The sequence below is a fragment of the Anomaloglossus baeobatrachus genome, chromosome 3 (genome assembly GCF_048569485.1).
Source record: "Anomaloglossus baeobatrachus isolate aAnoBae1 chromosome 3, aAnoBae1.hap1, whole genome shotgun sequence".
NCBI lineage: Eukaryota > Metazoa > Chordata > Amphibia > Anura > Aromobatidae > Anomaloglossus > Anomaloglossus baeobatrachus.
Window position 1 is genome coordinate 228,168,579 of NC_134355.1, and position 27,695 is coordinate 228,196,273.

Consider the following 27,695-nt stretch of genomic DNA (forward strand, 5'->3'; position numbering starts at 1 on the left):
GCCCCCTTGAATTTGTAAACCTTTACCCACATTTCAGGCTTCAAACATAAAGATAAAAAAATTTAAATTAATGTTTAAATATCAACAAGTGGGACACAATTGTGAAGTTGAACGAAATTTTTGCTTATTTTAAACCTTTTTTTAAAAATATAAAACTGAAAAGTGGGGCGTGCAATATTATTCGTCCCCTTTACTTTAACGTCAGCAAACTCACTCCAGAACTTCATTGAGGATCTCTGAATGATCCAATGTTGTCCTAAATGACTGATGATGATAAATATAAACCACCTGTGTGTAATCAAGTCTTCGTATAAATGCACCTGCTCTGTGATAGCCTCAGTATTCTGTTTAAAGCACTAAGAGCATCATGAAGACCAAGGAACACAACAGGCAAGTCCAATGTACTGTTGTGGAGAAGTTTAAAGCCGGATTTGGTTACAAAAAGATTTCCAAAGCTTTAAACATCCCAAGGAGCACTGTGCAAGGTAACGGGACAAGATCAGAACAACCCACAAAAACCAGACGTGTACACTGCAGTGTAGGAACTATTACTTGCGGCCTGGGTGAAACGGCTCCAAGATAAGGCAGAGCGATCACCGGGAACGAGGCATGATCGAATAAGCCTCTCCCACCGAGCCTGAACCCGGAGAATACAGACCACAAGAAAACACCTAAAACACAATAGTGAATCATTACAAAATGGAGTTAATAATGTGATTTAAAAATCTAACTGTATTGATCACAGCACCATTCACATCTATTTTGTCAAATATTTTTGGGGGGAAGTAAGAGTTACAATTTTACGTTGTTGTCAATTTAATTCTATATGAAGCTAAATATACAGAAAGCAGTAGTAGTGTGTTGATCCATTATGGCAGTTTCAGGCTAGAAGCACACATTAAGTTTTTATGATTTGAGATGCAGTTTTTACAGTTTTTGCAGTTTTTTTTTTTTTTTGTTTTGTTGGGGTTTTTTTTAGCTCAAACCATAAGTGAATCAGAAGTATTAAAATCCAGCACACACAATTTGGCAAAAGCAAGAATTTTTTATTGACAAGCAGAAATATTGTGTGAAATAAATGATGTTTCGGTCACTTGACCTTCCTCAGATTGACACTAAAACAGAAGTACAAAAAAACAAAAGGAGCAATGTCTCACTATATCAAAGCGTACAAGTGCATATCATAAGGTAAACTATATTGCTGACACCACTGGGGAAGAATACTCTCCTCTGGGTGAGTGGTCGTCTCCTCCTTTTTTCAGTAGGTGTGGCTGAGGGTGATCAATAATGATTGGGTAAGAGAGGTCGTCTTCTTGGGTTACAGAATAGAATTTGTTACCCTGTTGCAAGATCAATTTGTCAGATCCTGTCCTCCTGCATCCCATTGCATGGGAGCCGGCTTCAATCAGGTAATTTCTTTTCTGCTTCAGGCAGGAGTAATTGCAAGCGTTTCCTCTCTGGAATATTCAAGAGGTTGTATTCAAACCTGTTTGTGATACCCACTAAGGCTATGTGCGCACTAGGCGTTTTTTTCACGCTGCGTTTTTATGTGCGTTTTTGTCTAAAAAACGCACCCGCGGCTAAAAAAACGCGGCAAAAACGCATGCGTTTTTGCCGCGATTTGGTGCGTTTTTTGCTGCGTTTTTGCTCACTGCGTTTTTAATCAGTGCACAATGCCATTAAAGATTGTTGATGAAAAAAAAAAAAAAAAAAAAAAGGTCTGATGTCATTTCCTTCTTCAAAATGTTCATTGTATGCAGGAGAGCAGACAGCTGCAGAACTAGTGTATGCAGGAGAGCAGACAGCAGCTGCAGAACTACAAGTCTCAGCATCCTCCATTCACTAGTGTATGCAGGAGAGCAGACAGCAGCTGCAGAACTACAAGTCTCAGCATCCTCCATTCACTAGTGTATGGAGGAGAGCAGACAGCAGCTGCAGAACTACAAGTCTCAGCATCCTCCATTCACTAGTGTATGGAGGAGAGCAGACAGCAGCTGCAGAACTACAAGTCTCAGCATCCTCCATTCACTAGTGTATGCAGGAGAGCAGGCAGCAGCTGCAGAACTACAAGTCTCAGCATCCTCCATTCACTAGTGTATGCAGGAGAGCAGACAGCAGCTGCAGAACTACAAGTCTCAGCATCCTCCATTCACTAGTGTATGCAGGAGAGCAGGCAGCAGCTGCAGAACTACAAGTCTCAGCATCCTCCATTCACTAGTGTATGCAGGAGAGCAGACAGCAGCTGCAGAACTACAAGTCTCAGCATCCTCCATCCAGGACTGTATGCAGTTTTTTGCCCAAAAAGAAAAAAAAAATGACGTGGGCTTCGCCATATTTTTGTATGCTAGCCGGGTACAGCAGGCAGGTACGGGCTGCCCCCAACCCCAGCTGCCTATTTGTACCCGGCTGGGAACCAAAAATATAGAGAAGCCCTTTTTTTTTAATTATTTCATGAAATAATTAAAAAAAAAAATGACGTTGGCTTCGCCTAATTTTTGAGTCCAGCCGGGTACAACTAGGCAGCTGGGGATTGGAATCCACAGTGCAGGGTGCCCATGCTTTCTGGGCACCCCCACTGCAAATTGCAGTCCCGCAGCCACCCCAGAAAATGGCGCTTTCATAGAAGCGCCATCTTCTGGCGCTGTATCCAACTCTTCTAGCTGCCCTGATGCCGGGTGGCTAGCTAGGTAATAATGGGGTTAGGGCTAGCTGTATATTATCAGCTAGCCCTAAGCCTGAAATTCATGGTGTCACGCCAATATTAGACATGGCCACCATGAATTTCTAGTAAAGATAAAAAAAAAACACAACACAGAAAAATATTTTTATTAGAAATAAAACACAACACAATTAGTGACTCCATCTTTATTGAAATAAACCCCCCTCCGCAGTAATCCTGGGTCAGGGTCCCGCGCCGTCCAATCCAGATCCAATATCATCTGATCGGTTTGCTGGAAGGCAAAGCGATCAGATGATGTGTCAGGATCAAGTGCCTGAATCCCATCACACATCAGCTGATTGTATAAAAGCCGATTATACAATCAGCAGATGCATCAGTAGAAAAAAAAAAAAAAAAAAAATACTCACTTATGTGCTGTGGTGATTACCGGCAGCTCCTGCAGCGATCGATTGGACAGGAGTCTGATCCTATACGATCGCTGCCGGAGCTGCCGGTAATCAGCTGATGAAGTCCCCTGACGGCAGGATCAGCTGATAGCCGGCCGGGCGCGAAAAAGCCGGCGACACCGCGATCAGCTGATGCGTCAGGTGACTGCATCAGGTGATCAGCGCCAGGTCCTGCAAGCAAGGTCCTGCCCCGGGGAGACTGCACACAGCCAGAGCGGCGGGACCGGGAGGAGCTGGGAGCGGGCATGGCACCGGGACCCTGCGGACAGGTGAGTATATGACATTTTTTTATTTTTCTAGTGTTCACTTTGGTTTTCGCCGCTGCCTCCACCTCCCGCCCAGACATGGCGCCGCACGGAGCTGACATGCACAGGACGGGAGGTGGAGGCAGCGGTGACGGTACCGGGAGGATTCACGCTTCTGTGTTTACCAACAGAAGGAATCCTCTTCCTGTACACGTCACTGTAGTACCCACCCCTTGCGTTTATAGCTGCGTTTTTAGTCATAGAAACGCGGCTATATGCGTTATTCATTGCGTTTTTAACATCTCATTGAATTCAATGAGTGAAAAACGCAGTGGAAAACGCAGAAATAATTGACATGCTGCGTTTTTGTGGTCACCACAAAAACGCAGCTAAAAAAAAACACTGTGTGAGGACAGCACTTCTGAAAACCCATTGACATTGCTGGGGAAGCAATGTCACTGCGTTTTCAGCACAAAAACGCGGTAAAAAACGCCGCTAAAAACGCGGCAAAAACGCCTAGTGCGCACATAGCCTAAGGGTGGTTCTGTGTGTGCTATCTGGGAACTAAGGCAGGTAAAAAAAAAAAAATGGATCTAGCATCCGTTCAGGATGGAATTGCTTCACTTGGTGTTCGCTTCTACCAGGGAATTCCTATATTCCATAGACATTCTTTACATACCTACACTTCTCACAAAAAGTTAGAGATATTTGAATATCGGGTGAAAAAAGTCAGTTTTTTTATCTCAAAAACTTGTCATATGGCCTTAATAATAATAGTAATAATAATAATGTTTTATAGCACCAACATATTCCTCAGCACTTTACAATCAGGTGAGATCTTATACAGCCAAAAACAAAACGAAAATAGCACATAGTTCAGCAGCTATGGTGGGAATGAGGGCCCTGTTCGAAAGCTTACAATCTATGAGGAAATAGGGGGACACAAAAGGTAAAGCTTGCTTGTAGTATCTGGTCCGGTCATCGTTATGATAAATTATTTATTTCATATAAAGTTAAATGATTCGGTCATTACACAGTAACCTTTTAGGTGCACTTACATGCTTTTGGTTGTATGGAGAATGTGAGTGCAGAAATAGGAGGGAGAAGATTATGAATAGCATTTAGAAGGCAGGGCAGGGGAGAGTTAGGTTAGTAAGTTATGTTAAGCTTGTCTGAAAAGATGTGTTTTTAATGCAAGCTTAAAAACTGGGACTAAATATTAGTTGCATCCTTTGGGTTAGTGCATTCGAGAAAACTGGCGCAGCATGAGAACAGTCTGGGAGATGGAGTTGTGAGGTTCGGATTGGGGAGGATGGTCTAAGATCATTTGCAGAACGGAGGGGGCGGGTAGGATAATAGGCAGAAATGAAGGACGAGATATAAGGTGTTGCAGAGTTGAGGAGAGCTTTATGGGTGAAAGATATAAGTTTGTATTGTATTCTGTAGCTGATAGGTAGCCAGTGTAGTGACTGGCACAAGGTGGAGGCATCAATGAAGCGGCAGGACAGGAATATGACCCTGGCTGCTGTGTTCAGGATGGATTGGAGAGGAGAAAGTTTGGTCAGAGGGAGATCGATCAGTAAAGAGTTGCAATAGTCCAGACGAGAATGAATGAGTCACAGTAAGGGTTTTTGCAGTTTCAAAGGTGAGAAACGGTCAGATTCTGGAGATGTTTTTAAGATGCAGGAGACCTGTGCGAGTGAGTAATTGTATATGGGGAATGAATAAAATTTCTGAGTGAAATATAACCCCAAGACAGCGAGCATGCCACTTGGGAGTAATGATTGAATCATTGAAGGTAATTGAGATGTCTGGTATAGATTGGTTAGTAGAAGGAGGAAACGCAAGAAACTAAGTTTTGGAGAGATTCAGTTTCAAATAGAGGAAGGACATGCTTTGAGAGACAGCGGACAGACAATCCCTGATTTTGTAATAATGCAGTGGTAATGTTAGGAGATGATTAGGGATGCGCGAACCCGAACTGTAAATTTTGGGGTCCGTACCGAACACATGGTGTTCGTGCACACGATCCCGAACACTAGCTTTCTGGGACGTTCGTGTTACAGTTCATGTAACAGTTCAGGTCAGGGGCTGTTAAAAAAAAAAAAAAAAAAAAAAAAGCACGTTATTAAAAAAACATTATGATCATACTTACAGGTCCCGCAATGTGTCTTGCAGACCCTGCCTCCCAGCGCTTCTGATTCCGTGTCCGTCCGCTCATTGCTGTTCCCCCCGGTAAGCACATCTGGCTAAAAGGACCTGTCATGACCGTGACGTCATACCCATGTGACCAGTCACGTATAAATGCTGTATTACCTCATTGGCTACAGACTGGTCACGTGAGTATGACGTCATCAAAGGTCCTGGTGCGCCATGATGCGAGTGTCATCGCATCACGTTGCACAATCTCCCGACGGCAGCGGGTCAGCTGCATGTATTTCCACAACTGAGGCGCTCCTGTTGGGAGAGTGGGGTGATGCAATGCGAGACGCAAGTGCAACCATCCCCTGTCAGCCTCTGCTTCATGGCTCTGTGCAGAGCGATGCAGCAGACCTGACATGGCTCTCTGTGGTTCTCACTATGTATAGACAGTGTCTATACACAGTGATGAAGCAGAGTTGACTTTGCGCTTTGCTTCTCACTGTGTTTAGACTGTGTCTGTGCACAGTGATGAAGCTGACATTGCTGTCCCAGTGGATTACATCGGACTAAGGATTTTTTTTATAGTAAAGATGGAGTCTAAATATTTTTTGTTTTATTTCTAATTAAAATAATATATATTTTTTTACGGTTTCCTAGAAATTCATAGTGGCCAGGTCTAATTTGGCATGACACCATGAATTTCGGGCTTAGCACCATCTGAGAATACAAAGCTGGTATTAACCCCTTTATTACCCAGCGAGCCACCGCCATCATAGCCACTGGACGAGCCGGGTAAAGCACCTGGAAATGGCGCTAAGTAACAATGCGCCATTTCCAGGGGTGGCTGCGGGCTGCCGAGAATCCCAGCCCCCAGCTGCCTCGCTTTACCTGACTGGCGATCAAAATACGGCGGGAGCCCACGCAATTTAATTTTTTTTTTTTAAATAAAAATTAATGGGCTTTCCTGTATTTTGATTGCCAGCCAAGGTAACGCCAGGCAGCTTTGGGGTGGGGGTGACAGCCCGTAGCCGTCTGCTTTATCTGCGCTGAGAATCAAAAATACCGTGGAGCGTTACGTCATTTTTTTTAATGATTTATCTATTTTTACAGTACTGTGATGTCAGGCATACAGGGAAGCCAATTTTTTTTTTTTTTTTTTTAGTTTAAATAATTAAAAAATTGCGTGGGCTCCCACTGCATTTTCTATTGCTAACGAAGGGTAATCCAAGAAGATACTGGCTGCTAACCCCCACTGCTTGGTGTTACCTTCACTGGCAATGGAAAATCCAGGGAAGCCTTTTTTTTTTTTGCCATAAAAAAAATGACGTGGGCTTCGCCATATTTTTTTATGCTAGCCAGGTACAGCAGGCAGATATGGGCTGCCCCTAACTCCCAGCTGCCTATTTGTACCCGGCTGGGAACCAAAAATATAGGGAAGCCCGTTTGTTAATTATTTTGTGAATTTCATGAAATAATTAAAAAAATAAAATAACAAGGGCTTCACCCCATTTTTGTGTCCAGCTGGGTACAACTAGGCAGCTGGAGATTGGAATCCTCAGCGCAGGTTGGCCCAAGCTTTCTGTCTCCCCTCCCTCCTGCTGCAAATTGCAGTCCGCAGCCACCGCAGAAAATCGCGCGTTCATAGAGGCGCCGTCTTCTGGCGCTCTATCCAACTCTTCCAGCGGCCCTGGTGCCGGGTGGCACACTGGGTAATAAGGGGTTAATACCAGCTTTGTTTTACCAGCTAGTATTAAGCCAGAGATTCTTAATGTCAGGCAAGTTTGACCCGGCCATTAAGAATCTCTAATAAATGGTTAAAAAAAAAAAAAATGCCACACAGAGAAAAAATACTTTATTAGAAATACACAGACACACTCAGGGACTCCATGTTTATTACTCCCTCTCACCCCTCCACGATCCTGGTCTTGTCGTCTTTCTTCTTCAACCCATGCAGCTCTGCTATATCAGACAGCACAGGGGAGGAAGAATGCTTCTGCTTCCCCGTGCTGTGTAATCACTCAATGAGTGAGCAGAAGCTGCGGGTTGGAAAGTGGTGACGTCACCATTGCCATAGTAACTTGATGGGCAGGTTACTATAGCAACGGTGATCTCCGATCACCTGATTCCCGGCACCGCGATTTACCGGCTGTGGCAGCCAATCCCTGCATGTGGGTTGACTCTGTATAGAGCGCCGACATGCAGGGACAGAGAGCCGAGCATCTCGCCGGTACATGGCACTCGCCGAGTATACCCAGTACTGAGATGCTCGGGCAAGCACCGCCTACTAGCGAGATGCACTGACAGGACCTAGCATGACGTCATAGCTATGTGACCGGTAACCAACGAGGTAATACAACATTCCCACGTGACTGGTCACATGCTATGATGTCATGAAAGGTCCTTTGGTTACCGGGCGGCACAGCGATGATTGTACTCGGAAGCAGATGCGGCGGGAGACTGAGTCTGCAGGACGCGTCGTGGGACCTATAAGTATGACTGTCTATTATTAACTATATTCTTTATTTTACAGCCCCCCCCGCCCTATCACATAACTGTAAAGTCCAAGTTCGGGGTTCGGACGCAAGTTCGCATTCTCAGAATTTGAACGCAAACTTTACAAAATGTTCAGGCGAGTCTCCCGAACACTGAACATCGGGGGGTTCGCCCATCCCTAGAGATGATGTATATAATTTGGTGTCATCAGCATAGAGATGATACTGGAAACCAAATCTGCTGATGGTTTGTCCAACAGGGACAGTGTATAGAGAGCAGAGAAGGGGACCAAAGAATGATCCTTGAGGAACCCTAAGGGGGGAGAGGAGAGGAGTAAGAGACGGCGAAGGAAACAGTGAAGGAGTGCTCAGAGACATAGGAGGAGAACCAGGTGAGTATGGTGTCCTTGAGGCCAATAGAGCGGAGCATGGTGAGGAAGAGTTGGTGATCCACAGTGTCAAAAGCAGCTGAGAGATCTAAGAGAAATAATAGGGAGAAGTGGCTATTTGATTTTGCTGTTAATAGATCATTGGAGACTTTGGTGAAGGCAGTTTCGGTGAGGTGTAAATAGCAGAAACCATATTGAGAGTGACCAAGAAGTGAGTTTTCAGAGAGATCACAAATTAGCCGAGAGTGGACCAACCATGAGCTTAGAGATAAGGGAAAGATTAGAGACCAGTTAGTAGTAAGCAGCACAGTTCTGGTCGAGGAAAGATTTTATAAGTAGAGGGGTTATGATGGCATGTTTAAATGATGAAGGAAAGATACCTGATGAAAGAGAGGTTAAACATTTTGGTTAGATAGGTAGTGACAGCTGGAGAGAGAGCTTGAAGGAGATATGAGTGAATAGGGTCACTGGTGCAGGATGTCTGATGAGAAGAAGCGAGTAGTCGGGTCACTTCTTCTGTGACAGCCTCAAATATTAAAAGTGAGCTTTAGGTGCAGGAGGGGAGGGGATCCAGGCTCTGAGGGGATTTTTCAAAAAATGTCCTGACTGGTCTGGTTGATCTTTTGTAAGAAGAAAGTGGCCAGATCAACAAAGTTGAGGTTGGTGGCTGGAGACTGTGCTTTAGGGCTCAGGAGGGAGTGGAAGGCTTCAAAGAGTCGTTTAGGATTGTTGGCTAGTAATGTGATGAGGGTGGTAAAGTGAACTTGTTTGGACAGATGGAGACCAGAGTTATGTTTTGAGCATGAACTTATAGTGAATGAAGTCTTCTGCTGAAAGTGATTTCCTCCACACCTTGAACAGCGCTGGAGGAAGTGTGTTTGAAGCAAGTGCCAGGGCTGCCGCTGCCTGCGGTTTTTTTTTTTGTTTTGTTTTTGTTTTTGCACATAGCTGGTGCAGCTTCATTCAGGGCACTCTGCAATGTCTTATTATAATGTGATTCTGGTTACAAATACGGCACTCCTTATAAACCTTGTTGGTGCTCAGATAGGGTCCAACTCCATAAACAATTAAGTAAAATCCGGCACTCAAACTTGTAGAATTTGCAAAAAGAAATTTTTTTTTATTATTTTTTTGACAGGCGTAGTATTCTGTGTGACAATCAATATAACGTTTCGGTCATATATGACCTTCTTCACATTATTTCACACTGTAAACATGATAAACAAAAACAAACAAAATTCACATCATTTTGTAGACATTTTTTTCACTTATTAAACGCATGCATATTGAAAGCATATATCTCATCAGGGTGGAAGACATCAAGACATCAAAACAGGAACAGACTAAATAAAAAGGGAACATAAAGTCCATATATAGTGGTATATTTGATTTTCAGATAAGGAAAATCACGGATTCCTATAAAAAACAATAGCATATATAACAATCAATGTATAGTAGAAAAATTTTTAAATATAGAACCACTAATACTGTATATACTATATCCTGCATGCAAATTAACTGAAGTCAGACCATAGAAACAAATGTCCTACATTCAAAATAGAAAATAAATGGTTAATAGAAAATGTGTCTAAAGAGCCTCCATTTTGATACAAGTAAAATATATCTTTTTACTTGTATCAAAATGGAGGATACCAGAATGTACCGCATCTTTATGGAACTAAAGACACTTCTAAAGAGCCTGTCATTGTGTGGGGGAGAAGGATGGCCACAGCTCCTTTTGTAAACATTAACATAATGACTCACCAGGCTGCCTGTGTCAGGGGTCTCTTCACTGATAAGCCTGCTATTCTGATCTGCTGCCACTCAGGTCCTCATTGGTATGCGTAATGAAGGGAATCCTCATGCTGGGCTTTTAAATACACTGTGGCTGATCACATGAATTTAACTGCCTATGATATACAGGTACTAGAATCCATTTCCTGGTCTCAAACCGGAAGTGATGCAACTGGATGGCAGCTCTCTGCATATGGTTGGCACTAATGAGCATGTGTCCAAATCACTCAGCATTATGCTGCTGGAAGCCTGTGAAGGATGAGTCATGCTGTCTAAGCTGAGCTACCAATATAAACAAAAGCTAGTGGCCTGCGATGTCAACATGAACAACCTGCAAATCTGCTATGTAGATCATGAATGGATGGGAAAGGATTGATGGGGAGGAATTAGGTAAACCGGGATTAGGAATTAGTGTGAATAGGCACTAAGTGAATATAAATAAAACAAGTATTATCAATATCATATTATAAATAAACCAGATAAGTGAATAGACAAGGCAGTTAAAGCAGCACTTTCAGCATGGAGTCTGAGTGAAAAAGAATTGTATTACAAAAGATTTTTTATAAAAAAAAAAAAGGGGAAATGGAGAAAAATGGACTACAAAAACCCGTAAAACCAAGGCTATAACAATTAATAAGTGAATGAGGGGATGGTACAAAGGAAAGAGGTAACAAGGATACCTATATTCTTGATTCTCCTCCACAACAGTTGTCAGGTTCTTTGCTAGAAACACAAAGGAGACAAGTCAGTCTAAAATGACATTCAAAACAACTAAATCTATATGAAACTAGAGGTGTCGAAGTCCCTATTCAGACCCCTGGGTTCTAGTGTCTGAAGAGTGAATATCCAAAAGGCTTTCATTTGTTTGAGACTTTTGATCCTATCACCCCCATGTCTATGTATTGGTATCTGTTCCAATACTTGAAACCTCAACTGATTGAGATTATGACCACATCTATGGAAATGAGAGGGTAGTGGAAGGGTTAATCTCTCACAAAGAATTGTTGACTTGTGTTGTGAAATCCTGTCTTTCACGGATTGTGTTGTCTCACCCACATATAAAAGTCCACATGGGCATTTAATAACAAACTACAAAAGATGAGTCACTTGTGAAGAACCCTTTTATGGGATACCCTTGGCTACTGTGGGGATGTAAGACTTTGTCTCCTTTTAGTATGTTATTACATTGAGGACAGTTGAGACAAGGAAATGTGCCCCTCCTAGGGGTCAATAGGTGAGTCTGAATAGTTCTTGTAGCTACTGTACCAATATCCGCCCTCACTAACTTATTCCCCAGATTAGGTGGACGACGGAAGCATGGTAAGAATGGTAAATTAAATTCTGGTACATCTGGGTAAGCCCGACTGAGAATATGCCAATTACTCCTAATGATCTTATGAATTTTGTACATGTAGGGATGGAATGTGTGTACAAAAGCCAGACGTTTGTCATTTGTCTTATGATCTGAATTAACTCCATCCATACTGCTCCTTAAAACATTCTGGGGATAGCCCCTAGCCCTGAACTTTAGCTCCATTTCCCACAATCTTTCTCTTTTTGTGTCTGGCTGACTCACAATCCTTTCAACCCTCAGGAATTGTGATTTAGGGATGGAATTCCTCGTGGCTTTAGGATGATAACTATTGTATAGAAGTAAATTATTCCTATCAGTCGGTTTTACAAATAGATCTGTCTGCAATTTTCCTTCAGAGTCCTTGAGAATCACCGTATCTAGATAATTAATCCGATTAAGGTCATAGTGTAAAGTAAACCGTAGTTCTGGCCAGTTCTATTGATATATTGATGGAATTCCAGAAGGGAATCCAAAGGACCCCCCCATACGCAAAAAATGTCATCAATAAAGCGTTTCCAACATATACAATAATCCTGATAATTATTACGTGTGTATATGAACCGATTTTCAAAAATGACATATAGGCATTAGCGTAGGGGGGTGCCACATTTGATCCCATTGCAGTCCCCTGTTTCTGTATATAATAAGTATCCTGGAACAAAAAGAAATTTATTCTTTAGAACCACCTGTAGCAGGTCCAGACAGCAATCCTGCACCTCTATAGGAAAACCGTTAGCAGACAACAAATCACTTACCGCCCATAAACCCTTGTCATGCATAATAGATGTGTATAAACTCGTCACATCCCAGGTGACCAGAAAGGCATTTGGTGGTATTCTGTCCAATTCCTTGAGAATTCTGAAGAAATCACCTGTATCAAGTAAGATGGTGTGTTCCTTGTTAAGGGGGTTAAAATCTTTTCGAATAGTATCGCCAAAGGTGACAAAATAGAATCTGTGCCTGCTACTATCTGCCTACCAGGTGGATTTAGAAGTGTCTTGTGGATTTTTGGTAGGACATAAAATACAGGTATAATCGGATCCTGTTTTTGTAAAAAGTCCGCAGTTTTTTTTATCAATGACCCCATTGGCCAAATAATGATCCACAATAGTCTTAATTTCGGTTCTAATTCTATTTGTTGGATTCTGAGCGACTGCTTCATAGACTTCTGTATCCCCCAATTGTCTCAATATTTCTTGTGTATAGGCACATTTGTCCATGACAACCAGCGTCCCACCTTTATCTGCCTGCTTAATGATTAAATTTTTATCATTCATTAGAGATAAAAGTGCCTCTTTATCCTGTGTCGAAAAGTTAGATGGACAACGTAACGAATTCCCAGCCACCTCCTTAAAAAAGGAAGAGGTTTCCCTCTCCAAAAAACTTATAAAAGTCTCAACCGGTGGACTATTTTTGGGCGGCATATATGTGCTCTTATTTCTAAGACCCAAAAACTTGATGTTAATAAGACTAATTTGTGTGGAATGTGTTTAACTTTGGAGATGTGTTTCATCACTAGAAGAAAGATGGGCCTTAATTCGCAAATTCCTATAGAATCTCTGTAGCCTGAATGTGTTGAATTTATAAGAGGGGCAAAATGATAGACCTTTCTGCAGGAGATTAATTTGGTTAAAGGTTAGATATTTTGATGAAATATTTACAACTATTGAGTCGGTCATACCTGAGACCTGGTCACAATTGAGGATCTCGGTATGCCTGCGGCATTGCCCGCCTCGCCTCGGTCTCCTCCTCTTCGTCCTCGATAGCTTTTTCCTAAAAAAGATTTCTGGCATCTTCCAGTACGGCCATATTGATGAGATTCCGAATCTGAGGTAGAATTGTCGCTGGAAGAATATTGGAATCTTCGTTGGAATTTTACGAAAGGTGGAGTCCCGCCATCGATACACGCGATTATTAGAATAGTCCTCTGTGTCCCTTACAAATTTTTGACGCTTGACTTTTTGACTATCTTGAGAGTCTGTAGTAGTTGTTCATTCTGCTCTTTTATCTTGATAAATTCCTCTGTGGATGAAGTTGAAGTAAGTTGATGTTCTATTGCCACAATCTCCTCTCTTTTGGAAATAATGGACTTATGTAGGTGGTCTAGGGTTAAAGTCATCAAATCAAAGGAACATTTGTTTCAAATCTGCTCAAACCGATCACAAAATTCCCGATTGTCACTAAAGATAGTTGGTTGGATATTGACGCGTAGGCCCCTAGGGATCCTCTGGACTTTCACATACTCAGCAATCGTGGCACAATGTAGTTGGAGATTTTGTAGTTTTCTTGTCTCCTTCTGGTAATCCCTTGTTCGTAATTCCTGTGTTGGTATTTGTAGGAAGTCACTTGGTACTGTGACCTGACCAATGATCTCTGCCACTTCACTTGTTGAATATGAAAATACTTCACTGATCATGCTTCAATCGGGTGCACGTATTAAAGGTAAATACAATTCTGGTTACAAATACGGCACTCCTTATAAACCTTGTTGGTGCTCAGATAGGGTCCAACTCCATAAACAATTAAGTAAAATCCGGCACTCAAACTTGTAGAATTTGCAAAAAGAAAATTTTTTTATTATTTTTTTGACAGGCGTAGTATTCTGTGGGACAATCAATATAACGTTTCGGTCATATATGACCTTCTTCACATTATTTCACACTGTAAACATGATAAACAAAAACAAACAAAATTCACATCATTTTGTAGAAAATGTTTTCACTTATTAAACGCATGCATAAGGAAAACATATATCTCATCAGGGTGGAAGACATCAACACATCAAAACAGGAACAGACTAAATAAAAAGGGAACATAAAGTCCATATGTAGTGGTATATTTGATTTTCAGATAAGAAAAATCACGGATTCCTATAAAAAACAATAGCATATATAACAATCAATGTATAGTAGAACATTTTTTAATATAGAACCACTAATACTGTATATACTATATCCTGCATGAAAATTAACTGAAGTCAGACCACAGAAACAAATGTCCTACATTCAAAATAGAATATAAATGGTTAATAGAAAATGTGTCTAAAGAGCCTGTCATTGTGTGGGGGAGAAGGATGGCCACAGCTCCTTTTGTAAACATTAACATAATGACTCACCAGGCTGACTGTGTCAGGGGTCTCTCCACTGATAAGCCTGCTATTCTGATCTGCTGCCACTCAGGTCCTCATTGGTATGCGTAATGAAGGGAATCCTCATGCTGGGCTTTTAAATACACCATGGCTGATCACATGAATTTAACTGTCTATGATATACAGGTACTAGAATCCATTTCCTGGTCTCAAACCGGAAGTGATGCGACTGGATGGCAGCTCTCTGCATATGGTTGGCACTAAAGAGCATGCATCCAAATCACTCAGCCTTGCTGCTGGAAACCTGTGAAGGATGAGTCATGCAGTCTAAGCTGAGCTACCAATATAAACAAAAGCTAGTGGCCTGCGATGTCAACATGAACAACCTGCAAATCTGCTATGTAGATCATGAATGGATGGGAAAGGATTGATGGGGAGGAATTAGGTAATCCGGGATTAGGAATTAGTGTGAATAGGCACAAAGTGAATATAAATAAAACAAGTATTATAAATATCATAATATAAATAAACCACGAGGAATTCCATCCCTAAATCACAATTCCTGAGGGTTGAAAGGATTGTGAGTCAGCCAGACACAAAAAGAGAAAGATTGCGGGAAATGGAGCTAAAGTTCAGGGCTAGGGGCTATCCCCAGAATGTTTTAAGGAGCAGTATGGATGGAGTTAATTCAGATCATAAGACAAATGACAAACGTCTGGCTTTTGTACACACATTCCATCCCTACATGTACAAAATTCATAAGATCATTAGGAGTAATTGGCATATTCTCAGTCGGGCTTACCCAGATGTACCAGAATTTAATTTACCATTCTTACCATGCTTCCGTCGTCCACCTAATCTGGGGAATAAGTTAGTGAGGGCGGATATTGGTACAGTAGCTACAAGAACTATTCAGACTCACCTATTGACCCCTAGGAGGGGCACGTTTCCTTGTCTCAACTGTCCTCAATGTAATAACATACTAAAAGGAGACAAAGTCTTACATCCCCACAGTAGCCAAGGGTATCCCATAAAAGGGTTCTTCACATGTGACTCATCTTTTGTAGTTTGTTATTAAATGCCCATGTTGACTTTTATATGTGGGTGAGACAACACAATCAGTGAAAGACAGGATTTCACAACACAAGTCAACAATTCGTTGTGAGAGATTAACCCTTCCATTACCCTCTCATTTCCATAGATGTGGTCATAATCTCAATCAGTTGAGGTTTCAAGTATTGGAACAGATACAAATACATAGACTTGGGGGTGATAGGATCAAACGTCTCAAACAAATGAAAGCCTTTTGGATATTCACTCTTCAGACACTAGAACCCAGGGGTCTGAATAGGGACTTCGACACCTCTAGTTTCATATAGATTTAAGCTGGTGTCACACACAGCGACAACGACTTCGCTGCTACGTCACCATTTTCTGTGACGTTGCAGCGACGTCCCGTCGCTGTCGCTGTGTGTGACATCCAGCAACGACCTGGCCCCTGCTGTGAGGTCGCCGGTCGTTGCTGAATGTCCAGCTTCATTTTTTGGTCGTCACTCTCCCGCTGTGACACACACATCGCTGTGTGTGACAGCGAGAGAGCGACAAAATGAAGCGAGCAGGGAGCAGGAGCCGGCGTCTGGCAGCTGCAGTAAGCTGTAACCAGCGTAAACATCGGGTAACCAAGGGAAGACCTTTCCCTGGTTACCCGATATTTACCTTCGTTACCAGCCTCCGCCCTTGCTGCCAGCGCCGGCTCCTGCTCTGTGCACATGTGGCTGCAGTACACATCGGGTAATTAACCCGATGTATACTGTAGCAAGGAGCCAGCGCTAAGCAGTGTGCGCGGCTCCCCGCTCTCTGCACTGTGACATGTAGCTGCAGTACACATCGGGTTAATTGACCCAATGTGTACTGTACCTAGGAGAGCAAGGAGCCAGCGCTAAGCGCGGCTCCCTGCTTTCTGCACATGTAGCACAGCGATGTTATGATCGCTGCTGCGTCGCTGTGTTTGACAGCTAAGCAGCGATCATAACAGCGACTTACAAGGTCGCTGTTACGTCACAGAAAATGGTGACGTAACAGCGACGTCGTTGTCGCTGTCGCTTAGTGTGAACCCAGCTTTAGTTGTTTTGAATGTCATTTTAGACTAACTTGTCTCCTTTGTGTTTCTAGCAAAGAACCTGACAACTGTTGTGGAGGAGAATCAAGAATATAGGTATCCTTGTTACCTCTTTCCTTTGTCCCATCCCCTCATTCACTTATTAATTGTTATAGCCTTGGTTTTACGGGTTTTTGTAGTCCATTTTTCTCCATTTCCCCTTTTTTTTTTTTTTTTTTTTTTTATAAAAAATCTTTTGTAATACAATTCTTTTTCACTCAGACTCCATGCTGAAAGTGCTGCTTTAAGACAAGTGCTGCCTTGTCTGTTCACTTATCTGGTTTATTTATAATATGATATTTATAATACTTGTTTTATTTATATTCACTTGGTGCCTATTCACACTAATTCCTAATCCCGGTTTACCTAATTCCTCCCCATCAATCATTTCCCATCCATTCATGATCTACATAGCAGATTTGCAGGTTGTTCATGTTGACATCGCAGGCCACTAGCTTTTGTTTATATTGGTAGCTCAGCTTAGACAGCATGACTCATCCTTCACAGGCTTCCAGCAGCATAAGGGTACCTTCACACTTAGCGATGCAGCAGCGATCCGACCAGCGATCTGACCTGGTCAGGATCGCTGCTGCATCGCTACATGGTCGCTGGTGAGCTGTCAAACAGGCAGATCTCACCAGCGACCAGTGAACAGCCCCCAGCCAGCAGCGACGTGCAAGTGACGCTGCGCTTGCACGGAGCCGCCGTCTGGAAGCTGCGGAGACTGGTAACTAAGGTAAACATCGGGTATGGTTACCCGATGTTTACATTAGTTACCAGCGCACACCGCTTAGCTGTGTGTGCAGGGAGCAGGGAGCCGCGCACACTGAGCGCTGGCTCCTTGCTCTCCTAGCTACAGTACACATCGGGTTAATTAACCCGATGTGTACAGCAGCTGCATGTGCAGAGAGCCGGAGCCGGCAGCACAGGCAGCGTGAGAGCTGCGGAGGCTGGTAACTAAGGTAAATATCGGGTAACCACCTTGGTTACCCGATGTTTATCTTAGTTATCAGCCTCCGCAGCTGCCAGACGCCGGCTCCTGCTCCCTGCTCGCTTCATTTGTCACTCTCTCGCTGTCACACACAGCGATCTGTGTGTCACAGTGGGAGAGCGCCTTTGAAGAAAACGAACCAGGGCTGTGTGTAACGAGCAGCGATCTCGCAGCAGGGGCCAGATCGCTGCTCAGTGTCACACACAGCGAGATCGCTAATGAGGTCACTGCTGCGTCACAAAAAGCGTGACTCAGCAGCGATCTTGGCAGCGAGCTCGCTTTGTGTGAAGCACCCCTAAAGCTGGGTTTACACACTGCAACATCGCAAAGGACATCGCTGTAACGTCACCGGTTTTGTGACGTTATAGCGACCTCCCCAAGTCTCTGTTGAGTCGCTGGTGAGCTGTCAAACAGGCAGACCTGGCCAACGACGCAACAGCGATCCGGACCTGCAGAGCGACCTAGCTGGTTGTTGGGGACGTTGTAAAGCTGCTATTTGAAAGGGAAGTCGCTGTAAAGTCCCCTTTAGGCTATGTGCGCACTTACCGGATTTTGCCGCGGATTTTCCGCAGATTTGCTGCATGTTTCGCTGCAGAAAATGTTCATAACATCTCTGCAGTGAATCACCAGCAAATCCTATGGAGAAAAAAAATCCTGTGCGCACTGGGCGGAATTTGACAGCTGCATGTTTTGCTGCGGGAATCCCGCAGCAAAAACAAGTGCATGTCAATTATTTTCCGCACATCGCTGCGGGATTGCACTCCATTGACTCCAATGTTAATCATGAAATCCCGCAGGGAATAACGCAGGCAGCAAATTCTGTGCGGTTCACTGCGTTTTCCTGCGTTATTCCCTGCGGTATTTCGCGGTTTACCTCCGGTAATGTACATCGCCTGTCTGCGGTTTTGCAGGGAAGTGATGTCATTACAGGAAGAGGAAGCCGTGCAGAGTAAACACACACACAGATCACAGACACACACAGACATCACAGACACAGAACACATAGACACAGACACATAGAACACACATAGAAAGAAAACGGAAATATAGAAAACAAAGAACGTGGGCTCCGCTGCATATTTACCTTCCAGCCGAGGTAAGCACACAGCGGCGGCCCGGTATCCTCAGGCTGGGGAGGGAGAGGGGCAGGGTTAATGTCCCCAGCCTCACTCCCCCTCCGGCAGCCGAGAATATCAGCCGCAGCTGCCCCGGGACTGTCGCATGCATTATGCGGCACTACCGGAGTGTCCCCGGCTCTTCTTGCCGCCGTGTAGCAGTGGCAGCAAGGTAATACAAGGGGTTAATGATGGTGGGGGACCACCGCCATTAACTCCAGGCTTGATCATGGCAGCGTCTATGTGACAGCTGACATGATCAACCCGTAAGTAAAGTGGAAAAAACAGACACCGAAAAATCCTTTATTTTAAATAAAACAAACAAGCCTCGTTCACCATTTTATTAACCCCTCCCGCACCAAAGCTCCGGCGTAATCCACCGCTCCGGCGTAATCCACAGGTCCTGCGCTGCTTACATCCAGCCGCGACGGTCACAGACACAGCGCTGAATGAAAGCAGCAGACAGCAGAAGTAATTACCGGTCATTTCCCACGGCCGGTAATGTGAACTCACTGCCGACCGTGGGAAATGTAGCGATCTGTCATCTATCTATCTATCCCTCTATCTATTCTTCTGTCTATCTACTATCTCAGAATTAAATGACTTTTTTTTTTTTTTTTTCAATGTGCTTTATTGCATTGAATGCAAGAAAGCACATCCCAACCCGCACGCGGCAATACCGCGAATAATACCGCGGTAAAACCGCAGCAAACCGCGGCAAACCGCATGCGGTTTTCGGGTGCGGTTTCCCGCGTTTTTTTACCGCGGGTGCGGTAATCTTTGAGAGCATGCGGAATTTTCTCAAGAAAATTCCATTTCCCAGTGCGCACATAGCCTTACACGCTGAAACTTTCTAGCGATGCATGCTGCACAGCGGGAAACAAAGGACCTAGGAATGGTCCTGAACGATTTGTAGCGATCACAACTTCACAGCAGGGGCCAGGTCGCTGATAGGTTTCACACACTGCAATGTCGCTGGGGAGGTCGCTGTAACGTCACAAAACCGGTGACGTTACAGCGATGTCGTTTGCGATGTTGCAGTGTGTAAACCCAGCTTAAGGCTAGGTTCGCACACTGCGTCTTTTTGACGCTGCGCTTTTGTGCGTTTTTGGCCGCTAAAAACGCACAAAAACGCACCTGCGTCGAAAAAACGCATCAAAAAACGCATGCGTTTTTGCCGCGATTTGGTGCGTTTTTGGCTGCGTTTTGATGCGTTTTTGATCTCTGCGTTTTGCTGCGTTTTTTCCAATGCATTGCATGGGGGGAAAACGCAGAAAAAAGCAGGAAATAACTGACATGTCCATTTTTTTTTTTTTACTCAAAAACGCAGGTAAAAAAAACGTGTGCGGACAGCAAAAATGAAAAGTCATAGACTTTGCTGGGGAAGCAAAGTCCTGCAGTTTTGAGGCCAAAAACGCACCCGAAAAACGCGCAAAAACGCTGCAAAAAACGCACTGTGCGCACATAGCCTAACGCTGAGTGATTTGGACGCATGCTCATTAGTGCCAACCATATGCAGAGAGCTGCCATCCAGTTGCATCACTTCCGGTTTGAGACCAGGAAATGGATTCTAGTAACTGTATATCATAGGCAGTTAAATTCATGTGATCAGCCGCGGTGTATTTAAAAGCCCAGCATGAGGATTCCCTTCATTACACATACCAATGAGGACCTGAGTGGCAGCAGATCAGAATAGCAGGCTTATCAGTGGAGAGACCCCTAAGGCTATGTGCGCACTTTGCGTACAGTCACTGCAGAAATTTCTGCAGCGATCTGAAGAGCACACGTGCGCTTCAAATTGCTGCAAAAAATGTCCGCAGTGAAAAAAAAGCCAATTCCATGCGCTCTGCCTGCAGCTCCTGCCATAGACCGAGCAGGGGCTGCTGGCAAAGCGCACGAAAGAAGTGACATGTCATTTCTTAGAACGCGCGCTTCGGGCAGCAGCCGAAGCGCTGCGCTCTAAGACTCCACGTGCGCACGGCCCCTGCACAATCTCCATAGATTATGCAGGGGACGCAGGACGCATGCAGTTACGCTGCGCTACAAAGCGCAGCGTAACTGCATGTAATTACGCAACGTGCACACATAGCCTGACACAGGCAGCCTGGTGAGTCATTATGTTAATGTTTACAAAACCAGCTGTGGCCATCCTTCTCCCCCACACAATGACAGGCTCTTTAGACACATTTTCTATTAACCATTTATTTTCTATTTTGAATGTAGGACATTTGTTTCTGTGGTCTGACTTCAGTTAATTTTCATGCAGGATATAGTATATACAGTATTAGTGGTTCTATATTAAAAAATGTTCTACTATATATTGATTGTTATATATGCTATTGTTTTTTATAGGAATCCGTGATTTTCCTTATCTGAAAATCAAATATACCACTATATATGGACTTTATGTTCCCTTTTTATTTAGTCTGTTCCTGTTTTGATGTCCTGATGTCTTCCACCCTGATGAGATATATGTTTTCATTATGCATGCGTTTAATAAGTGAAAAAAGTTTCTACAAAATGATGTGAATTTTGTTTATTTCACACTGTAAACATGATAAAAACAATGTGAAGAAGGTCATATATGACCGAAACTTTATATTGATTGTCACACAGAATACTTCGCCTGTCAAAAAAATAATAAAAAAAATAATAAAAAAAAATTCTTTTTGCAAATTCTACAAGTTTGAGTGCCGGATTTTACTTAATTATTATAATGTGACACTGCAGAGTCTGCATAAGAGAGGGAGGAGATGGGGCCAATGTTGACTGCATATTGTTTATAAGCAGCTGGGTATTGATGGCGCTTAGATTTCTTTATGGGCGATAAGTGGCGGTGTCCTGCGTGTGGGGACAGTTTTTGACAGAAAAGGAGAGAAGGTTGTGTTCAGAGAGTAGGAGAGGGAAATTAATAAAGTAGTGAAGAGGCGTTGGAGAATTAGTGAGCTGAATGAGGCTGAAGAAGGAGGTTAGAGAAAGGAAAATGGGTGGCAGATGGGGAGAGCAGGTCATTAATAGGGATGTTAAAGTCCCCCATGATGAGAGTGGGAATGTCACAGGATAGAAAGTGAAGAAGCCAAGTGGCGAAGTGATCGAGGAGCTGACGGGAGGAGCCTGGAGGGCAATACACAACAGCCACTCTCATGGAGAAGAATTTGCCACATATTTCAAAGAAAAGAGTGACCAAACCAGACAAGTCTTTTCTGCTCAACCACCACAACCCCTTCATATAACAGACCACTGCTCCTCCCCCATAAACTTCCTCTCCACTATCACCGAAGAGCTTGCACATCTTCTCTCAAAAGCGCACCTCACCACCTGCGCACTTGATCCCATCCCATCCCACCTCCTCCCCAACCTCACCACTATCCTAATTATAGCCTTAACCCATCTCTTCAACCTATCTTTAACAACTGGTACCTTCCCTTCTGCCTTTAAACATGCAACAGTCACACACATCCTAAAGAAACCTTCCCTCGACGCAACCTCTGCTGCCAGCTATCACCCCATATCGCTACTCCCATTCGCCTCAAAACTCCTGGAACAGCACGTCCATGCTGAAATTTCCTCCCACCTCTCCTCTAACTCTCACTTTGACAACCTACAGTCCGGCTTCCGTCCACATCATTCCACTGAAACTGCCCTGACTAAAATTACAAATGACTTACTGCCAAAGCTAACAACCACTTCTCTATACTCCTACTTCTAGACCTATCCTCAGCTTTTGACACTGTTGACCACTCCCTCCTACTACAGATCCTCTCTTCCCTTGGTGTCAGAGACCTCGCCCTCTCTTGGATCTCTTCATACCTCTCCAACCGCACTTTTAGTGTCTCCCACTCCAACACAACCTCTTCATCCCGTCCTCTCTCTGTTGGTGTCCCTCAAGGCTCTGTCCTGGGACCATTACTTTTTTCTATCTATACATTTGGCCTGGGACAACTCATAAAGTCTCATGGCTTCCAGTACCACCTATATGCCGATGACACTCAGATTTACCTCTCTGGTCCAGATGTCACTTCTGTGCTGTTCAGAATCCCAGAGTGCCTATCTGCTATATCTTTCTTCTCCTCTCGCTTCCTAAAGCTCAATATGGCCAAAACTGAACTGATCATCTTTCCTCCATCTCACCTACACTCTCTACCTGATCTATCTATTACAATAAATAACATCGTGCTCTCCCCAGCACCCAAAGTTCGGTGCCTCGGAGTGACCTTTGACTCTGCCTTGTCCTTCATACCACACATTCAATCCCTCACCACCTCCTGTCGTCTTCAACTCAAAAATATTTCCAGAATCCGTCCCTTCCTCAATTCTCAATCTACAAAAATGCTAGTGCATGCTCTCATAATCTCCCGCCTTGACTACTGCAACATCCTCCTCTGTGGTCTCCCTGCTAACACGCTCGCCCCTCTCCAGTTCATCTTAATTTTGCTGCCCGACTGATCCACCTCTCGCCTCAATACCACCCTGCTTCTCCTCTCTGCAAGTCCCTTCACTGGCTCCCAATCTTCCATCGTATCCAATTCAAACTACTATTACTGACTTACAAAGCCATCCACAAATTGTCTCCTCCATATATCTCTGAACTAATCTCTCGCTACACTCCAAAACGTAATCTCCGGTCCTCCCAAGATCTCCTTCTCTCCTCCTCTCTCATTCGCTCCTCATGCAACCGCCTCCAAGACTTCTCCCGAACATCCCCAGTCTTCTGGAACTCGCTGCCTCAACACGTCAGATTATTTACTACACTTGCAAGCTTCAAACGGAACCTGAAAACTCATCTGTTAAGAAATGCCTATAATCTCCAATAACCTTGCTACCGCCCGACCACCGTGTGGAGCTGCCGCCCGACCACCGTGTGGAGCTGCCGCCCGACCACCATGCGGAGCTGCCGCCCGACCACCTTGCGGAGCTGCCGCCCGACCACCTTGCGGAGCTGCCGCCCGACCACCTTGCGGAGCTGCCGCCTGACCACCTTGCGGAGCTGCCGCCCGACCACCGTGTGGAGCTGCCGCCCGACCACCTTGCGGAGCTGCCGCCCGACCACCTTGCGGAGCTGCCGCCCGACCACCTTGCGGAGCTGCCGCCTGACCACCTTGCGGAGCTGCCGCCCGACCACCGTGCGGAGCTGCCGCCCGACCCCCGCCCCACCTACTGTCTCCTCCCCAAAATCCTTTAGAATGTAAGCCTGCAAGGGCAGGGCCCTCTTCCCTCTGTACTAGTCTGTCTATTGTAACTTGTATATGTGTTCTGTATGTAACCACCTTCTCATGTACAGCACCATGGAATCAATGGTGCTCTATAAATAAATAATAATAATAATGGAGAATGGTTTGAAAAGTCTAAAGGGCGCTTTACACTCGCACCCGCCCTCGTCGTTTGTGTGTCACGGGCAAATCATTGCTCGTGGTGAACAATATCGCTAGGACGCGTCACACATACTTACCTTCCTAGCGACGTCACTGTGGGCGGCGAACAACCTCTTTTTTTTTTTTTTTTTTTTTTTTTTAAGGGGGCGGTTCGTACGAGCGCCATCATAGCGACGTCACACTGCGGCCTGCCAATAGAAGTGGAGGGGCGGAGACCAACCGCATTAACGGCACGCCCACCTCGTTGCCGGAGGACGCAGGAATGCTGTTTGTTGTTCCCGGGGTGTCACACATAGCGATGTGTGCTGCCTCAGGAACGACGAACAACCTGCATCCAGCACCAGCAACGATATTTTGGAAATGAGCGACATGTCAACGATCAACAATTAGGGGAGTATTTTTGATTATTAGCGGACGCTCGTATGTGTCACACGCAACAACGTCGCTAACTAGGCTGGATGTGTGTCACGAATTCCGGGACCGTAACGATATCTCGTTAGCAATGTCGATGCGTGTAAAGCGGCCTTTATGACGTGGACTTCAAACGAAGGAAACATAAGTGAGGGTACTAAAGGGATGACCTAGAAGGCACACTGGGATGAAAGGAGCAGACCAACACCTCCACCCAGTCTGTCCTCGGGTCTGGGGGTATGGGAGAATTGTAGTCCACCATGCAAGAGAGCAGCAGTGGCGGTGGTGTCAGGATGCTGTGTCCAGGTTTCCGTAAGAGCAAGAAGATTAAGGGAGTTGGAGAGGAAGAAGTCTTGAATGTAGAGGAGTTTATTGCATGCTAACCGTGAATACCAGTGTGCAATTAATAGGGACAGGAGAAAATGAGCACTGGAAATTAAGATTGGCATGGTTTCTATGTGTTGCAGGATGAGTTAGATGTACTAAAGGATGGGGGCCGAGGTTGGGGAAGATGTCACCAGTGACTATGAGGAGAAGGAAAAAGAAAGCGAGAGCAAGTGGTTCAGTGACTTGTGTGAGCTTTTTGTGCATTGTGTGGGGTTAGTGTGCCTTGAGCATCAATTACAGCTTATTATTGCCTGCGGAGGCTTGGCATTCCACTCTTCTTGAAGGGTGGCTCTTAGGTCATTGAGGTTCTGGGGTACAGATTTATGATCCTCTACATGGCGACTCAGCTGATTCCATAGGTACTCTGTGGGATTCAGGTCTGGAGAAAGTGCAGGCCTCTAGATTTAACCCCTTTCTGACCAAGGATGTACTGGTATGTCCTATTATAATGTGACTTAAAGGAAACCTGTCACCAGATTTGGCAACTATAAGCTGTGGCACCACCAGACATTGTACAGACATTGAAGAGTACAAAAAACATGAGAAAATGACATGTGAACGATTGCTATATAGGGGTTATCCTGCTTGGTCTTTAAATAGAGCGAAATCTATAATAGGGGAAACTGATCGTAATAAACTCCTATTTGCTGATAAAAATAAAAGTAAGAATTATTATTATTTATTTATAGAGCACCATTAGTTCCATGGTGCTGTACATGAGAAGGGGGTTACATACAAAATACATATACAAGTTACAGTAGACAGACTAGTACAGAGGGAAGAGGGCCCTGCCCTTGCGGGCTTACATACAGTAGGTGGGGCGGGGGTCGGGCGGCAGCTCCGCACGGTGGTCAGGCGGCAGCTCCGCAAGGTGGTCGGGCGGCAGCTCCGCAAGGTGGTTGGGCGGCAGCTCCGCAAGGTGGTCGGGCGGCAGCTCCACACGGTGGTCGGGCGGTAGCAAGGTTATTGGAGATTATAGGCATTTCTTAACAGATGAGTTTTCAGGTTCCGTTTGAAGTTTGCAAGTGTAGTAGATAATCTGACGTGTTGAGGCAGTGAGTTCCAGAAGACTGGGGATGTTCGGGAGAAGTCTTGGAGGCGGTTGCATGAGGAGCGAATGAGAGAGGAGGATAGAAGGAGATCTTGGGAGGACCGGAGATTACGTTTTGGAGTGTAGCGAGAGATTAGTTCAGAGATATATGGAGGAGACAATTTGTGGATGGCTTTGTAAGTCAGTATTAGTAGTTTGAATTGGATACGATGGAAGATTGGGAGCCAGTGAAGGGACATGCAGAGAGGAGAAGCGGGGTGGTAGTGAGGCGAGAGGTGGATCAGTCGGGCAGCAGCATTAAGGATGGACTGGAGAGGGGTGAGCGTGTTAGCAGGGAGACCACATAGGAGGATGTTGCAGTAGTCGAGGCGGGAGATTGAGAGCATGCACTAGCATTTTTGTAGATTGAGAATTGATGAAGGGACGGATTCTGGAAATATTTTTGAGTTGAAGACGACAGGAGGTGGTGAGGGATTGAATGTGTGGTATGAAGGACAAGGCAGAGTCAAAGGTCACTCCGAGGCACCGAACTTTGGGTGCTGGGGAGAGCGTGATGTTATTTATTGTAATAGATAGATCAGGTAGAGAGTGTAGGTGAGATGGAGGAAAGATGATCAGTTCAGTTTTGGCCACATTGAGCTTTAGGAAGCGAGAGGAGAAGAAGGAAGATATAGCAGATAGGCACTCTGGGATTCTGGACAGCAGAGATATGACATCTGGGCCAGAGAGGTAGATCTGAGTGTCATCGGTATATAGGTGGTACTGGAAGCCATGGGACTTTATGAGTTGTCCCAGGCCAAATGTATAGATAGAAAAAAGTAATGGTCCCAGGACAGAGCCTTGAGGGACACCAACAGAGAGAGGACGGGATGAAGAGGTTGTGTGGGAGTGGGAGACACTAAAAGTGCGGTTGGAGAGGTATGAAGAGATCCAAGAGAGGGCGAGGTCTCTGACACCAAGGGAAGAGAGGATCTGTAGTAGGAGGGAGTGGTCAACAGTGTCAAAAGCTGAGGATAGGTCTAGAAGTAGGAGTATAGAGAAGTGGTTGTTAGCTTTGGCAGTAATTAAGTCATTTGTGATTTTTGTCAGGGCAGTTTCAGTGGAATGATGTGGACGGAAGCCGGACTGTAGGTTGTCAAAGTGAGAGTTAGAGGAGAGGTGGGAGGAAATTTCAGCATGGACGTGCTGTTCCAGGAGTTTTGAGGCGAATGGGAGTAGCGATATGGGGTGATAGCTGGCAGCAGAGGTTGGGTCGAGGGAAGGTTTCTTTAGGATGGGTGTGACTGTTGCATGTTTAAAGGCAGAAGGGAAGGTACCAGTTGTTAAAGATAGGTTGAAGAGATGGGTTAAGGCTGGAATTAGGATAGTGGTGAGGTTGGGGAGGAGGTGGGTTGGGATGGGATCACGTGCGCAGGTGGTGAGGTGCGCTTTTGAGAGAAGATGTGCAAGCTCTTCTTCGGTGATAGTGGAGAGGAAGTTTATGGGGGAGGAGCAGTGGTCTGTTATATGAAGGGGTTGTGGTGGTTGAGCAGAAAAGACTTGTCTGGTTTGGTCGATCTTTTCTTTGAAATATGTGGCAA

The 27,695-nt window shown here is 44.6% G+C and overlaps 1 protein-coding gene and 1 long non-coding RNA gene across 3 annotated transcripts in view; one reads left to right on the forward strand and one right to left on the reverse strand.

Annotated features, from left to right (window-relative positions):
• The window catches only part of RNASET2 (ribonuclease T2), a 422,090-nt gene that overhangs the window by 363,332 nt on the left and 31,063 nt on the right, over positions 1 to 27,695 (forward strand). The window lies entirely within an intron of this gene.
• Positions 1,057 to 14,829, reverse strand: LOC142296313 (uncharacterized). 2 transcript variants are annotated; one of them, XR_012751619.1, is made up of 5 exons: positions 14,658 to 14,829; positions 13,224 to 14,203; positions 10,869 to 10,911; positions 3,904 to 9,810; positions 1,057 to 1,502 (listed from the first exon to the last, which is right to left on the reverse strand). It is a non-coding gene; the product is annotated as an uncharacterized LOC142296313 (long non-coding RNA). The 2 variants fall into 2 exon arrangements; XR_012751620.1 differs by having other exon boundaries at positions 10,159 to 10,911.